The sequence below is a fragment of the Cetorhinus maximus genome, chromosome 20 (genome assembly GCF_964194155.1).
Source record: "Cetorhinus maximus chromosome 20, sCetMax3.hap1.1, whole genome shotgun sequence".
In the NCBI taxonomy this organism is placed as follows: Eukaryota; Metazoa; Chordata; class Chondrichthyes; order Lamniformes; family Cetorhinidae; genus Cetorhinus; species Cetorhinus maximus.
In genome coordinates this window covers 56,118,107-56,136,359 of record NC_135898.1, presented here as the reverse complement: position 1 = coordinate 56,136,359, position 18,253 = coordinate 56,118,107, and the positions used below count along the sequence as shown (strand labels likewise).

At 35.5% G+C, this 18,253-nt stretch overlaps 1 protein-coding gene across 5 annotated transcripts in view; it reads left to right on the top strand.

Annotated features, from left to right (window-relative positions):
- The window catches only part of vti1a (vesicle transport through interaction with t-SNAREs 1A), a 370,006-nt gene that overhangs the window by 116,203 nt on the left and 235,550 nt on the right, over positions 1–18,253 (top strand). The gene's annotated exons all lie outside the window — the stretch shown is intronic.

Here is an 18,253-nt window from a genome sequence, read left to right as displayed (position 1 = left end):
GGCAGAGGCAAAAGAAGCTTTCAATATGGTGTACTGAGAGACAGCTTAACTATGAGCAGAGAAACAGAATGTCACTGTTTGTAGATGTCAGAATGGGTAAGAGGCAGACTGACTGCAGACAAAAACAGAAAAATGCATGGAGCTTTTGGAGGCCATTCCAAATAATGGCAAGCTACAGGTGTTGAACAAGAGAATGTCTGTTGCCAGTACAGTTAAAATAAATTAAGAACAGGCAGAATGATTTTTCATATGCTGGATTAAACTAAACAAGAGTGGTATAGAAGCAGAGCGATCTATCAATAACTAAGTGTTTTTTAAATATACAACTCCATAGTGTTTGAAATGCCAGCTATTCTTTTCTTCCTGTTTTGAGGGTACAGCATATTTTATACCTAAGTAACTGAGATGTACAGACCAGAAAGATTCCACATTTAATTTGGTGGAGTAGCAGGTTGGCACACACCATCAAGGCTTACATTCGATTAATGGCTGTTTGGGCATTCAACAAACTATTGGGTGATGTGTGTGGAGGTGCTACCCAGCAAACAGTTGGCATCTGCAAGAGATGAGGGCAAAACTTTGGCAAGGAAAAAAGTGATCGAACACCAACTTTTCTTCACAAGGAAAACACACTGATAATTTTTAGTTTATCAAACTCATTATTAAGCCAAAATAGCTCTTTTAAATATTTTATTTGGAGAATAAGTAATTTCTGATCAATAAAAAGGCTATTTTTACAGTTTGATTTATAAAAGCTTTCAACACCTCCCACGCATAAAAACGCACAAGTTTTTATTTTGTCGTCTTGGAGCTTTTCTTTTGGAATTTTCTTCCTGAATCTTGCATATTCGGTTGCTGTTGCCAGCAGTTGTCTCTATGTTCACTGCATGTTCTGCGTGGCTGTGTTATGTGACTAAAAGACGGTGTTCAGCAAGCATTCATTATACCAGACCTTGGATAATAAGGGGTTAGTTATACTGAGAAATCATTACCCTGTTTTGGAGAGATGTGAGACTTCTGTATATAGGCTAATAGATGGCTGATGGCCTGATAAAAGACAGCGATTGAATCTAGGGGTTCTGATCATCTCAGAATCCTGAGATTCAATTACAGCCATGTATTTCTCCACTAACCTCTTCATTCTTGGTAAAATGAATACAATTTCTATCTATTTCAGGCTGTGTGCAGCATCCATTGCTTAAGCAAGTATAAGTTGCATGCTAGTTGATGACTGCTATTTTTTGTCAGTATTTCTCTTCAGTCATTGAGGTTTGAAGTTTCACAAATGCCATAGGTGATTGCATAAGAAAACAGCTTGAAGGTATGCAGCATGATAGACTGATGCAGTTGGACCATTTTTTATGGTTGGAAATTAGATAGCATATGCTATAGAGAATGAGAAATTGTTTCATCATTGAGCAAAGGTTAGTTTCCCACAGGGATCTGACTACAATGAGGGGGCAGGTTCTCCAGGGTAACTAGTGTCTTGTGCAAAAGAGGCCTGAGTGTGGCATTTGCCCACTTATTTATTTCGGAAATGGTCCATGGCAGAGAAGCTGGAAAAAAAGAATATGGCAGAATAACTAGAGCAAAATTGTAATACTGTGTTAATCAGAATTGTAGTCTTTCTTAAGAATTAAACACTACAATGTCTAGTCTAATGACATTTGAATATTTGTAAAATTTGGATAACAGTTTAAAAAATACAATTCTGTTACATCACAAACCACAACATCTTGGTTACATCTCTTTGTTTGATATTTGGTGTGTCATTTTGATTTTTCACAGGTGAGAAATATTGATCCCTTAAGAATGTGAAATGATTGCTTTTGTCTGTACAACAAATATAGTTGAACTGTACGACGGAGTTAATTTACAAGTCGTCCATATTTTGAGCGCTAAATTTTTAAGTAAATTGAGCTCGCTGTCGTAAGTAAAATAAATTTAGTTGCGCAACAAATTTAGCTTATTCATTCTTTATGGGGGTTTTTTGAAGAAGCTGAATTTTCTTTTTTAAATATAAAAACAAGAATCCTGTATAAATGTAAAAAGCGACCTTTCTCTGCCACCTCTATCAGGATCTGTTCCAGTTGTGTAATGTCATCAGAACATCATGCAATAGTTAATATTTCTACACATATAATATGGTATATTATTTATTACTAGTGCCATTGCAGGTGACTGAAAATAGTGTTCATGGAATTAATGTTCGTATTTAAGGCTGAACAATTAAATGCGGCATTATGTGAAATATTTTAGGGACACTTAACATTAAAAGGTCATGATCTGAGTAGGAAAAACATTTTATTGCAGGAAATAAAAATCTCTCAAAACAAACGGAATGGTTTTTACATTTAAGCCATTTCACTGCTGCTCGGCTCTTTCTGGAAGCATTCAGCAGTAAATGGCTTCTGGTGCTATTAGGCTGGCCCTAGAGGCTTTCGCTTCTGGAAGTTCATTGAGGCTGGGTACAAGACCAACTCTGCAGGCCATCAGCTTTATTAATGTGCAGATAAGCTGATTAGGCTATGTCAATCAAAGGTGCCAATAACTCAATTGAGAGGCTTTTTTTCTCCTGAAGCATTGAAGTTGCCAACAAAGTGATAGATGTATGGTACACAGAGCTCAAGTTGTCAGCAAGCGAGACACAAGATCCTATGATGATGCACTGACTATATTAAAGAGTACATCAATTTGTTTAGCCTGTTTTGATTTTTTTTCTGTGGTATTAGGTGGAAAAAAATCATGGTTACAGCTTCACTGGAAAGCAGAGGGTCTCGGAAAAAAAATAATCGGGTCTCTTTGAAGCCTATTGGAGACTTTGAGATCTTGCTGTGCCAGACGATGGGTATTCAAGTACTCCTGTAACCATCACACTCTGATCTCTCCCTAGCCTCTGGTAACTTCAGTATTGATGTTTCAGTCAACAGAAGCAAAACTGGAGAATCTGATCTGGTTGTTCTTCTAATAATTACCTTGGATAGACAAAAACCTAACATAAAAAATTAACACCCTTTATTATTTCTAATCTTGCATTGCTAACAATAACCTACAGTTAGAGTGTTGTGAGATTAACTTTGTGTTTGCTCTCTTTTTAATGCAACGCTTTCTGGGGCAACATACTTCTGCAAGAATTCAGAAAAGCCATGGTATTGTTTACTTGCTTAGAGTTCTTCAAAGTTACAAAAATTTTTAATTATTTTGTTGTGAATTTAGAACCCCATGCAGAAAACACCAAGTATGACAATGTACATTAAGATTTACTTTTTAAAGGGTACATCCAGTGGATTAGCTCACTGTACAATTTCTCCACAGAAGCTGGAGTATTTAAAGAAAGTCCTATGTCTGGTTAGTTACTGAAGCATCTTTAAATTTAAGCAAAATCTGTACTGATTGTTCCAGTCTTCTGTCTGGTATTTCTTTTTGTGTGACAAGTAACATTTCATCTTACTGTGTATGTGAAATATGGACAGTGCAAAAAAAACCTCATCATTATAAAAAACTAAAAAAGTCAAAAATACAACATTTATAAAGTCTGGAATTTAGGAGCAGTGAAAGCATGGTAACGAACAAAGCAAATCAGTGATAAACTAATAGTACAATATTCCAAATATTTTTCTATTAATTAAATAGTTCGATGGAAGCGAAGAATTTTTTTATTTGCTTTTCTCATATCTTTACCTTTCTCCCTCCCTAAGGCTCTCTCCTGTTTATCTCACTACCCTGTCTGAAAAAAGTGAATGTAATAATAATTTTTTCCCTAATCGAGCCTTGTCAGGGAAGTGTCTTATCGTTAAAAGGAAAATGACACCGATGATATCGTAAACAGAGCTAGTGTCACAGCGTTCCAATCAGAGCAATTCAGGCTCGGTATCTAGTGCTGCCACAAACACCTAGCAGCGTTTTTCATCGAAACATCAAAAACGTAGCAGTCATTAAAATTGCACCCGCGTAGAATTGCAGGGATCAGCCGCACTAGCGCAAAATAGGATGTGGGAAACAGACTTCTAAATGTGTTAATTCCAGTACCACGTGCTTATGGCTTATTTTAATCAGTAGAAACTCTCACATTGTAATAAATCAGCATTATCTGTTGTGACACTAAAGGACACAGTTGGTTCAAGGATTTAGAGGGTCGCTGGCAACAGTATACGGTGTGATGGGCAAAGTATTTTTACGCTTGAACTACGGTAGCTAAGGCCCAAACCCCAATTTATACCCCAAACAAAGCACACAATCTGCACAATGACCAGCTCAACATGCAGTGATCTTCACCATGATATGGGCAGCAGAAGACTAAAAGAGCACAGGGCTTTAAGAGAATTCAATAGTTTGTGTTTGGTTTTCTTTGAAAAACCCCTCAAAAAGAAGAGGCTATTGGTAATTAGGAAAAACAGATGTCGCCAAGCCTTGTGACAGCTGAGCACCATTTCAAGCCAAGAAAGAAAATTATTTAAAAGTTCTTTTCTTTAAAAAAACCCAAAATTTATTTCTCAATGTTTCAATTTTTAACCTACAAATTTTTGAATACCTTTGCAGAGAAATCATTTATATTAATATGTTTGAAAAGATCACTAAATGGCTCAACATATTATGATATCTTCAAAATGTTCTGCAATTTTAAAATAATACAGTAGGTTTACAGGTTGAAAACTTGCACACTTGCAAACCTCAACGTGAAAGAATGTGTTGCTTTTTTGTCAGTGTACTGTCATTCCAAGTTTATGCCTTTAATTACCAAAGAATTGTAAAACATATTTGCATTGCAAGTAAACAGTAAATGTAAATTTGACTTGAAGATTAATATTTTCTCCACATGCATACAATATACACTATTTGCTCTTGCAATTTTGTTTTCCCCTTTTTAACTTGAAGTGTAACTTGAGGATAGCAATCAATACACTAAAATTTTGGAAACATTTTAGCAAGGAGCTACAAAAAAAAATTGCAAAAAACGCTAGGTGAAGAATAAGTTGGCAAATAGCAGGTTATAGAATATGCTTATTTTAAATACTCAGATTATAGTAAATAAGGTATTTTACTTTATTTCTTACCAATGTGTACACTATGCACAATTGAAACCAATGAACTTGATGCATTTTTACTTGCATTCTAATACTACAAAATTACCAAAAAAATTAACCTTAAAAATGCTGGGTGCAAGTTTTGTATTAATCCATGTCAGAAGGGTTAATTGAATTTTAAACGCAGTACCACCTTGACAAATATCAACACGCCTTGGCAATATATCTTATGCTGGATCTGCTTCATATTGTCTTTTTTTAAAATAATGACTTAATTGGTGCCTGAAAACTTTCCCATGTACGGTTTGTCTATGTGATTTGAACAATCATTACAAATGTGTTGAATGCCCACCCTAAAGCAAGCCTAAATTTGAAAGCATGCATCGGTATTATTCAGCTCAACATTAATTGGTCCAGCAAAATTTTACAAATAGATTCATTTCGATGGAATTTTTGCAGTTGTATTTTGCTTTATTGTCACACAATGTTTTAGATTTTAATATATGTTCAAACTTAATACATTGCAATGTAGCATTTGTTGCGAAATAATCTGGGTCACTTAGTAATATTTATGTATTAGAACTCTGTTTACTATTGCCTCCCACAGGATTTCATTCCAGTTCCAATTTGACCATTGAGAGCTGGGTATTTGCAGATGTTGTACACTTTTGCACATTGTGAATCCATATAGTAAATAAAAAGTAATGCTATTTATAACTAGTACATCTAATAGACAAGAGATAATCTAGAACTTCAGGGGATTAATTATTCCTAATGATTACACTTCAGAGAAAAATTCAATATTAAAGTTTTTTTTGATATCCTGAAAGTGAGCTGCATTACATAAAATGCAGTTTAGTTGCTGTATATATTTTTTTCTTTTAAAATGATGGTGATAGATTATTTATTATCACGTTTTTAATGGCATTTTGTTTTGTGAATTTTACAGAATGCTAAAAATAATTCTCTTTGCTTAGAACTGGTAGGAAAACAGCAGATGTGGTGACCATTGTGTGACACTCTAAGTACAGTCTTAATTTTGTTTAATAAAGCCTTCTTATGGAAATGGGAGACAAAGGGGAGAAGTGGAACCCCAGAACATTTCCTTTATGGAACTTTGAAGAGCTAACAGATTTGTTAAGAAGTGAAGCTCTGATAAGGCATTGTCACCAAGAAAATTGTGCAAATGGAGAATGTTGTTCAACTCAAAGTCCAATTGAAAAGTTGGTTGTTTTATTTATTAGATGGATTAATAATCATACATTATGGAGATAAATTATAGAAATGACAAGTATTCAGAATATATAATAGATATTCATGTTGGATCAAAATGCTCAGAAATGGATCGTTTCTGTTAGTTTGAATTTAAAATGACACAGATGGGAAAACACAGATAGGCTGCGCTCTTGAGCTGTTTGTAAGTTTCATTCTCTTCTCTAGCATTTTTTCTGCCTACTTGGCTAGTGCATAATCTAGCAAGGGTTATAATGATTCACTAGTAATCTAGGCAATGGTTTCAAATCTTAAACGTAGAGAAAATCTGGAAAAGACAACACGGGGTTACTGTTTCAGTTTTAGTTTTTATTTTAAAAATACTGTATCTTTACCAACTGTATGTTGAATAATTCACATCAGTAAACATGGAAAAAGAATTTGAGTTAAAAAGTTTATCTTACATTAGTACATAACTTATATTTCATTACAGTCAATTGCCGAGTGAATATTATTAGTTGAGATTTTAAACCCCCTCAATGGTACTATAATGCAAAGTGTTTTTAATTGATTGTTGTCGAGGAATGATTTTGACTGAGATATGAATCTATCTGATTTTTAAAAAAACAGTTTTATGTTATAGTAAACACTTAAATTTTGCATCGCCCCATCAAAAAGTGCACAGTAAGATGATTGTCCCTTTACTTGGCCATTCAAAATTTGCCTAGTTTTGGATAAAAGGTTTTGGTTTCTCAAAAAACTCAATTTAAGCATTACTATGAATTGTGATTGCTTTTAAAATGGAAATCAAAAGTCTATTATCTCTTTGCTTCTATCAAAAGAATTGGATATGTAAGCTATCGATCATTTATCATCAATCGAAGCAGGACATTTAAAACAATGAAGTAAATTAATAATTTATTAAAATGAAACAATAGACTAAGCAAATATAATTGAAACGGTATGGCATGAAGCCTTGTTTCTTATGCAAAACACAAGGCTTACCATTTGAAAAACATTAAAATTAAACTTTTGTTCTTGCTATTTCCTCACTCCCCCCCCCCCCCCCCCACCCCGACCCCCACCGCCCCGAACCACCCCCAGCCCCCTAATCTTTACAACATGCTCAGTTTTGAGCAATATTTTATTGGGAGAGTGACCATAGAGTAATGTTGGCATAGAATAAGTGATTAGTGTGGCTGTCTGACATTCTTAACATTTAAAGTTTTATTGTAACTTGTTTTTACACCCTTCAGTACTTTATAACATATAACTTCACTGGGTCAAATTTCAAAGGAATAACTGTGTCACAGAGGAGAAAGAACATTTTTAATGTGAATTTTTACACACAAATGCATGCGTGTGCTCACACCTCTCTACAGTAATTGTTTAAGGAAAATATATTCTACATATTGTAGTCAGGAATGCTAGACAACAGTTAGGATATTTTTTTTCCTTGTAATATGACAGTGATATCTGATTTTGAAGTGAATGTAAATTAAAATACATTTAAAAGCAGAACATCAATTAACTTGAAATTTAAACTGGCATTGCACAGTTTTTATTTCTGGTAAATGTCATTCTATGGAAGATGCAAAGGACTAAAGCTCCTAAGCATTCCTTCACCTCATGTGCAATTTGTACTTGATTTGCCACTTTCTAATTAATATGTTTGACTTTTATATGATTTCACCTGAAATTGTTTTTTTTTAAATAATAAATTCTATTTAATGTTTTTAAACATTTCACTACATATACTTAAGAAATTTGAAACAAAATAAGAATCTATTTCTGACTAGAACACAAACTGTATAATATACTACAGTTCCATAAAATAAATTATATGAGCTATTTTATATTAGAAATAACTGCAACTGATGGTCCTGTTCCCATCCCTTGCTGTTGATATTAAGTGCTTCGTAATGTATGTTATTATCCTGCACTGTAAACCATTTTTATGGTAAATGTTATAGTAAATGCTCTTCAATCTTAACAAGCTACAAGTCAAAGCTTTCAGTTCACTATATTTAGTAACAATATAAATGGCTTACTGTTCATACATTGATTATGTGGACAGGAGAAAGGCATTATTAGGACCACAGAGGGCTTGAAAAGATTATTATAATTTGCCAGTTCTGTTAATGGCACCTGTTAGAGGTGTGACACAAACGACAGTGACAGGCTGTGTAATTCAATAATTACTATCTTTGTGTAGTGTCACTGGGTCATGTTATATATGCTTACAAAGAAACCAGTGTTAGAATAGTGCAGACTTTCTCTAGTTAACAGGAAATATGCTGTGGTCAATGCAGTTTTTCAGGAGGGAGAATTGAGCCCTGGGGAAAAACTTGGGTGGGTCAAAACAAATAGACAACCCAAAAGCCAGCACCATCTTTTGCTTTTAGATTGGGATAAAAAATATTATGAGAATACCAATTCTCAATATTAATTATAATTTTCTTAGTATGTTCTTTTTGTGCACTTCACAATGTTTTAATCAATATGCCTTGGAATCAAATAAATAACCACAATGTGTATTTATGTAGTAGCTTTAATGTCAAAATGCTTAAAAGTGCTTTGTCAAGGTGCAATTTAAAAATCATATCTTTCAATACATGATTTGTTCTTAATCAATGTTTCTATGTTTTACTTTTCACTATTAGTCTAACATTAGGCCACATGTAAGTTTCTTCAGAGAAAATTGTCCTTGAACACCTTACTTGTGATCAATTTTCTGGTGCTCTTTCCTAGATTCAAATTATGAGATTAGAACTGTATGGTATTAGGACTGTATCAGTCTGTAACATAGAGCTCAAAACCATTAGTTATCAAATTATTCACTTAGATCACCAGAACCTGCCATTTACCATGCCCAACCTGACAGTATTGCTGGCAAAAACAAAATAAAACAAGAATAGGGTAGGAAAATCCTAGTTCTTTGTATGTTATACACAAAATAATACACTTTTCAACTAGAGATGAATTTAATAGACTGCTTGAGCTTCACTTTTGTAATGTAGTGTAACCTTTATCCCACACACACACGCCCACATGCAAACACAAAACTGGGAGACAATCGCTGACTGCTGTGTCCTCTGGAGGCTGTCTGTTTGGAGGGGCATTGGAAGAGGTGAGGAGAAATGGAAAGCTCAGCTGGCAGAGAAAACAGAGGCCAGTGAATCCTGCACCTTTTCAGCCCAATATCTTCATCTGTAGCAGATGCCACAGAGATTACCATGCTAGAATGGGGCTCCTGAGCCACATCAGCTGATGTTTAACACAGAGTTGACCACCAAGGTGCAACTCATTGTCTCATGAGATGGAAGACTGCCTCAGAATTAGCCCTCAATTATTGCAGCTTTGTAACACTCTAGTCAGAGTTAGTGTTCTTATGAAGCATTTATTGGTAGAAAATAAATGATTCAACATGAGACTTAAATAATTGCATTTACGTTTAGAGTTCTGGATGAATGTATGTACAGTATGTGTTTACAATACTGTTTAACCATTTAAAAAAAACTTGTAACAACTTACATATTATTGGCTTCACACCATTGCCTTTTTTGTATCAACCTTTATTAGCATCAAAATATTTTTACCAAGTAAAACAATTACATTAAAATCTTACCAATAATACACATTTATTTTAACTTGCAGACATTAAGTACAAATAAATAGCTAAATGTAAATACATAAAAATCACAGTAAAATAAATCCTTTTGGTAGAATGAACACAATTTTCCTGTTTATGACTACATACTTCTAGTTGAGAATAGATAATAGCTTCGTCATTAATGTTTTTTACCATATGGATTTTTTTCAACTTTTGAGACCACCTTAATATGCTTGGAAAATAATTTGTACAAAACATGAAAAGTGCGACAACATCTATTGCTCCATGCCCAAGTGGTCGGTCACTTCTATCATTTACTACGAGGAAGGAACTGCTTACAGTAAAATCTTGATGCGTTGAATCCCAATGGATCCATCTCCAAATTCGTATTAAGCGGAGCCTCATGATAGCTGAGGAGGTCCCATTCCCACATTAATGCGCCTTTGTGTAAACCGATATGCCTACAAACATGATCTGTGTCAAAACCAACAGATTCAAATGCCAATGAAAACACAGTAAAGCAGTAAATGATTGAAAAAAAATCTTTATTCAATTTGTTCACAACTTACAATGGCCTGACCTTGTAAAAGGCTGGAGCTTTGTATTGAAAGGTATTTGTAGTTAGCTTCGGGAAAAACTCCATAATCTTTTTCTGCTTAGCGTGCTTCCTCTGGACATGCACGATACAGTCTGCCATGTTATCAATGCAGTCAAACACCTTTTTGGTGTTTTTGTGCTGCAGTTCAAAATCCCAAAGCATCTCAATGGCCTTTGCAGCATTGTCAAGTGAAACAGGTGGGCTAGCGGGCAGGCATTCATCAGACTCTTCAGGTTTATCTGCCTCCTTGGGCTCCATGGTTTTGCACTTTTGTGTGGTCTAATTCCACTCCAGTTGGCACTGTCATATAACAGGCTTAGACAAGTTTGGCTAATCTGGAGTTATCAGTGTGGTATTTTGGCTTATTACGGCCATCGTTTTATAGGATTTGCTATTCTGCTGCCAGGAATGGTTGATGTCTTCAGCATAAGTGGAATTTCACATCATCCAAGTTTGACTCATCACAATTTCACTGCATATGTATATCATTCTTCACAACTAAAGAAAATGAAACCTCTACGAATTTCAGTTAAGGGCTGTGGCATGGGTATTGGAAACACTAAAGCTGATACAGTGTTTTGTACTTTTTTTGGCTTGATGATAATATTTTTTTCCCTAAGACTTCTTCCTTGCTTATGGGATTTAATATAGAGTGCATATGCTCTAACATATTTATAATTTTTATATGAAACTTAATACAATGAGGTAAACAAGAAACTTGAAACTCCAAGGTAAGTATAAATGGAGCCCACTTATCAGAAATAGCCTAAACAGACAGGCTTGGAGTCTGTTGGAATCAGATGCAACAATTTATGTAATTATGGTAAATTAACATCAATGGCACTCTATGCTAATATGATAGATCATAACAATTAAGATCACCCTTCAAACCTATGATGTGAACAAAAATATTAAAGTAAAAGCTTAAGCATACATATAATGTTTTTAAATTATATGTGTATCAGCATTGTAGATGTAAATCTGAAGCATATGTAAAGCTGAAATTAATCTCTCATTCAAACAATTCAGATTGAGCGCTGTTTGGATTTAAGGTTTTAAAGTTATTTTGATAGCTGGGACTTTTCATCTTTAACTTTGAACTATTTCATGTTTTAACTTAGATCTAGTAAAAGTGCAAAATTACACAAGTAAATTCTTCATATTTCTTTTAAATTTGATGGGTCTTGTAGATAGTTATTACTTGCTTTAGGAAGAAAAAAATATATATCTGGAGACTTTTCTTATGCCAAAACTCAAAATGGACTTGCTAATTTCTCAAGAGGCAGAGTCCCATGTGGTATGTGGAAACTTAAAAAAAACTTGCTGTGACTCTGTAGAGGCTCTAAAAGATGTACCTTTCATGTGTTTCTGCATGTGCTATATAGGGAATGAGAGCTTTTCCTCTACATAGGGCTGTGTGTGTGTTTTCGACAGAATATAAAGTAATGCTGATATCTAGAGATTTAAAAAACTGCATGTATTTTGGGATTCCCAAAAGGGAATCAGTGGTAGAATGTATAACAGATAATGACATAGGTAGCGCCTAAATTAAACATTCATGTATTTTTGTGTGGCAGTTTACTAAAATATTTATATTGGTCTGTATTTTCATCTTTCTTTTTAGATTATAGTTTGCACAATATACACCTCATTTATTTATTCCTATGAGTTTACTAAAGTACAAGCATGCCTTTTTTAATGTAATTCAGTATACTAATTGACCTTCTTCTTAAACCTGGTCTGTTTTCTACCAATTGGTAACATTTTATGAGAATACCTGAAATATCTGCAATTTCAAACTGAATTCAGACTCATTGAATTGGGTGATGTGTGCTTTATGCAGCATTTATTGCTTTTTAAAAAGCTTGCAGGATTAAAAACCAAAAATGTGACACATGAATATAGTACCAAAATATTTTGAAGCTAATTGAAAATCCTTAAAAATTTTCATCTATGGTTGTGTACTTCAACAAGACAAAAATCAAATATGCATAATGTGTCTTTTCTACAACTGAATCTACTTCATATGCTCTTCAGGGTATTCCCCACAGGTATCTTCAAAAAAATCTTATATAATTGCAGGAAGGATTCCTGTAAGAATAAAATAATTATTTTGATAATGTTACAGTTTTAAAAGCTTTCTTAAGAAACATTTCTGCATTAAAACCCAAACTGTTGTTCTAATTCTAACTGTAGTTAGAATTATTCAAAGCTCTAAGAATGGAGATCTTTATATCCCTGGTTTGGAGTATTAATTCTTAGTTATTGCATGGCTTGTTTGAGTAGCCATCTCAATAATCTTTGTTATGTTCCAGGGTTATTTGTGAAATCCTCACTTGATTTTCAATATGGGAAATTCTAAGATAAATTACTGCAACAAGTCATTCAACAGTTAAGTAGTTTTATTATATAGCACCAATGTAGAATAGAATTGTTATCAAAAACATGATAAACGAGAAATGAAATTTCAGACAATAGCAATGCCTACATGTCGAAGTTATGCTTTAACAATGGGAGGTGGTCAGTATTTTTCAGTCAAGATAGCATATGTATATTTTATAGCTGTGTTCATCAAAACATATTTTTAGTCTATATGACTGATATCACATTATGTGGTATGGGAGTTGCTGCTCTTAAAAGATGTGATTTTTTTTGTTCTATCACAGGATGTGGGCATTGCCGGCTAGGCCAGCATTTATTGCCCATCCCTATGTATCACCATCAGTTTTTTTAAACAATAGAAATAAAATTATTATTTAATTTTAACATTTTAAAAATTTTCCTCTGCTGTTTTTATTTGATTTCAGCAAGGTAAGGGTACATTTGTTCATAATGTTGCTCACATCACCAGAACCAACTTAAAGGGAGATACTGAGCTCAACCGTACGAGGGAGCTAAATTAACATACACAGTTGAAATTATTTGATTGCTGGTGCACACTGGGTTAATGTCTGCATATTAATTCCACCTCCCTTGCACTATTTGCTTAGTAAATATTAAATCTAAGAGCACTAATAGTGAATTTATTCTTCAGACTTTGTGTGCATTGAAATGCCTTTGGCTACAGTTCCTGCAAACATTACAAATCTATAAGTAGTAATCAAAGCATTAAAGTGTGTTCTGACTATTCATATTAATTGATTTACTATTTACTGTTGCATTGCTTTAGTTCTACAAACGTATTTTTGAAGAATTGAGAAGTATAAATGCATGCAGTGGTATATTTAAATTCTACTATAGTCATGGGGTCTCTAGATTAAAAATTGTACACAAGAGTGTGGGATTTCAAATTGTTAAAAATACATTAGTATATGTATTCCCACAGCCATGCTTTAATAGTACAATAATATAGGTACAGTGTCTCAAAACTGGCAACCTCGGGACCGAGGCCCTGCTAGATTTCGGATCTTGCCAGTTTGCAGAGGAAAAAATTGGAACTTTAATTCAATTAATAGGATACACACAATCAAGTAAATAAGTTTCTTTATATTAAAGTTTGAAAAAAAGATACGTAATATTGGAGAAATAACTTTTGGGAAAATAAATTAAATAAGAAGGTAAGTACGCTGACGAGCCAGGTCAGGTGGATCGCTTCAAGCCGGGTCAGGTGGGATCAAGAGTTGCTCAGACCAGTCTGAGCACTGGAAAAGACTGGCATTTGAAGCTGATAACTAGTCTGACGTGCAAATGCAGCACCTAGCTGAATTGTCCCAGTAAGTTATTTTACACATTTAATAGCAATTAAAATTGATGCATGTCAGCTTATAAAAATGTCCAGTTTTCAAACAACTCCAGTTTTCGGATAGCCAGATTTGAGACACTGTACCTGTACAAGCTTTACTTTTGTTATCCTTGATAAGTTGCTCAGTCCAAATGAAAAATCACCAGGATGTCTGCTTCTTTAAGAAACCATTTTGAATGTAATTTCTATGATTTTAATTGCACAATCTCATACAGCCACATTTAACTTTATTTTTCTTCTTTACCTATTATTCGAAATATAGCTTTGGCAAGAGGACTTTGCAGTCAAGGTTTATTTGTTGCTTGTTCAAGTTCAGGTTGAAGTTAACATAAATTCACAAAAAATCCAGAATCACAGAATTGTTACAGTGTAGAAGAAGGCCATTCGGTCCATCATGTCTGCACCGGCTCTCTGAGCATTTTAACTTAGTGCCAATCTCCTGACTTTTCCCTGTAACCCTGCACATTGTTTCTATTTAAATAATCATCCAATGTCCTCTTGAATGCCTCAATTGAACCTACCTGCACCACACTTCCAGGCAGTGCATTCCGAACCCTAACTGGAAAAGATTTTCCCACCTCACATTTGCTTCTTTTGCAAAACACTTTAAAACTGTGCCCTCTGGTTCTTGATCCATTTATGAGCAGGAACAGTTTTTCCCTATCTGCTCTGTCCAGACCCCTCATGATTTTGAAAACTTCTATCAAGTCTCCTCTTAGCCTTCTCCTCTCCAAGGAAAACAGTCCCAACTTCTCCAATCTTTCCTCAAACTGAAGTATCTCATCCCTGGAATCATTCGCATAAACCTCTTCTGCACTCTCTCCAATGCGTTCACATCCTTCCTATAGTATGGCGCCCAGAACTCTACACAATACTCCAGCTGAGGTCTAACCAGTGTCTTATATAAGTTCACCATAACCTCCCTGCTCTTGTACTCTATGCCCCTATTAATGAAACCTAGAATACTGTATGCTTTAGAAACAGCTCTCTACCTGTCCTGCCACCTTTAATGACTTATACACCCAGGTCTTTCTGCTCCTGCACACTCTTTAGAATAGTATATTTTATTTTATACTGTCTCTCTGTGTTCTTTGTACCAAAGTGTATCACCTTACACTTCTCCGCATTGAACTTCATCTGCCACCTATCTGCCCACTCAATGTCAATGTCCTTTTGAAGTTCTACATTGTCCTCCTCCCAGTTTACAATTCTCCCAAGTTTTGCATCATCCTCAAACTTTGAAATTGTCACCTGCACACCAAGACCTAGATCATTTATATATATCAGGAAAAGCAAGAGTTCCAGTACTGACCCCTGGGGAACTCCACTACAAACCTCCTTTCAGTATGAAAAACACCCATTAACCATTACTCTTTGTTTCCTATCCCTCAGCCAATTTTGTATCCATGTTGCTACAGTCCTTTTTAATCCATGACCTATGATTTTCCTAAGTCTGTTGTGTGGCACTGTATCGAACGCCTTTTGGAAGCCTATATACACCTCATCAACCATCTCTGTTACCTCTTCAAAAAATTCCAGCAAGTTAGACACAATTTTCCTTTAACAAATCCATGCTGACTCTTCCGAATCAACCCATATTTTTGCATGTGACTATTAATTCTATCCCGAATGGTTGTTTCTAGAAGTTTCCCCACCACTAAAGTTAGACTGACTGGTCTGTAATTGTAGGGCAGATCTTTCCAACTTTTTTTGAACAGGGGCGTAATGGTAGCAATTCTCCAGTCCTCTAGCACCTCCCCCAAATCCAGGGAGCATTGAAAGATTATTGCACCTTCCCTAAATCCAGGGAACATTGAAAGATTATTGCCAGTGCCCCTGCAATTTCCAATCTCATTTCCTTCAATATTATTGGGTGCATCTCATCCGGTCCCAGTGCCTTATCAACTTTACGTACCGACAGCTGATCCAATACCTCCTCCTTATCAATTTTAAACCCTTCTAGTGGCTGCGTTTCCTCCTCTGTCACCATGGCCTGCGCAGCATCTGCCTCATGGGTAAAGACAGATGCAAAGTACTCAATTAACATTTATGCCATGCCTCTTGCCACTATGTGTAAATCTGCTTTTTGGTCCCTAATCGACCCTACTACTTTTACCACCCTTTTACTACTGATGTGCTTTTAGAACACTTTGAATTTCCTTTTATGTTAGCTGCGAGTCTTTTTTCACAATCCCTTTTTGCTTCTCGTATTTGCTTTTTCACATCCCTTGTGAACCTTCTTTATTCAACTTGGTTCTCAATTGTCTTTCCTACCTGACATCTGTCGTAAGCACATTTTTTTTCTTCTTTAACAGGGAACCCTGGATTTGTTTGTCCTACCCTTCCCTTTTGAGGGAACATACCTTGACTGTGCCCAAACCATCTCCTCTTTGAAGGTAGCCCATTGTTCAGCTACTGTTTTTCCCGCCAACCCGTGGTTCCATTCTGTCCGACACAGCTCCATTCTAGCCCCATTGAAGTCCGTTCTCCGCCAGTTGATTATTCTTACTCTGGATTGACCAAATCCTTTTGCACTGACATCCTAAACCTTATGATACAATGATCATTGTCCCCTAAAAGTTCCCCCACTATCACTTGATCTACTTGGCCCACCTTATTCCCAAGAACTAGGTCTAGCAGTGCCTCCTTTCTTGTTGGACTGGATATATAGTGCTGTAGGAAATTTACCTGAACACAATCTAGGAATGCATGTCCCTCACTGCCCGTTACACTACCACTATCCCAGTCTATATACAGGTAATTAAAGTCCCCCATTATAACTACTCTGTGATGATTAAACCTCTCTGTAATTTCCTTGCAGATTATTTACTTTAACTTTAGTTATTTTAACCTTACTCTTGTACTATAAACTGGAGATTAGTAGAAAGGAGAAATTCTTCACCCTTACTCTCAAATCAGCTCCCTCTCCTGTGCCTATAAATTATTACTTTCCCTGTGCTTGATTAGAAATTTACGTTTTTCAAAACTACTGGGGCTGAAACAAAGTCCCTAATAGCAGTTGCTCAAGCACCAATCAATTCACGACTTTCCCGTGATGTCACTCTCACATTTTACAAATCCACCGAGCAGCTCAGGAAAGGTGCTTTGTCTCCCTTGCAGCTTTATTCTTGGACCAAGATTTGTCAGGCCCTCCCTTTTTAGTTAATTAGGACTTATGGAAACTTAATGAGCCTCCAAAGCATACTAGAGGAATCTGCATAGCAGTGCTGTTTGCTTGACACGGAGTCAACACAATCACCAATTTCAGTGAATTTAAAGACAAAACGCCAATTTTAACCCTGCCCATCTGGTGGGAATGAACTGGGCAATAGAATTAAAATAGAGTCTGATGTGACCTACTATATTTCTACAGCATTTCCATCCTCACAACTCCTGGGAGTGGGGAGTTTGGGGAGAGTTCTCGTTTTATCCAAGATGCAATCAGGGCTCAAGGATGTCCAAAGGAACTACTGGAATTTAACCAGCCAAATTCTCATAGCTTAGCAGTAATGAACATTGATCATTTTCCCATTGTTCGTCCACCCTATATGTTGTTGCTTTACAAGTTCATGGAGCAGGTAGGAAGAATTTCAGTCCCAAATGACCTGTTGATGTCCTAATAATAATAAGCTAGGCTGGATAGTTGATCATCAACGATACTTGGACTTGCCTGATTTGAGTTTCAGATTATTGCTTCTTCCACAGACGATTAATTCTGTTTCAACCTACTGCTGCCTGACATGTGATCTTCGAGCTAGTTTTACTCAAAAATAAATCCTACCCAGCAAGGTTGTTTGCAAGATAACTGACCAAGTTAAAGTTTAGCTCCATATTATTCAAGCAACAGGTAAATGGAATTTATATCAAGCAGCATGCACAGCTACACAGGCTACTCGCCACCAACAGCTTAATCCAGCTCCATGTTGCATGGCTAATTTTCCACTCAGACACTAATAGATCAGTGTAGGCTGGAGATCCTCATTCCCTATGGGTGTTAATTCCCCCACCCCCACAAAATTGTATAGAGCCTTGGTGAGACCACACCCAGAGTAATGTGTGCAGTT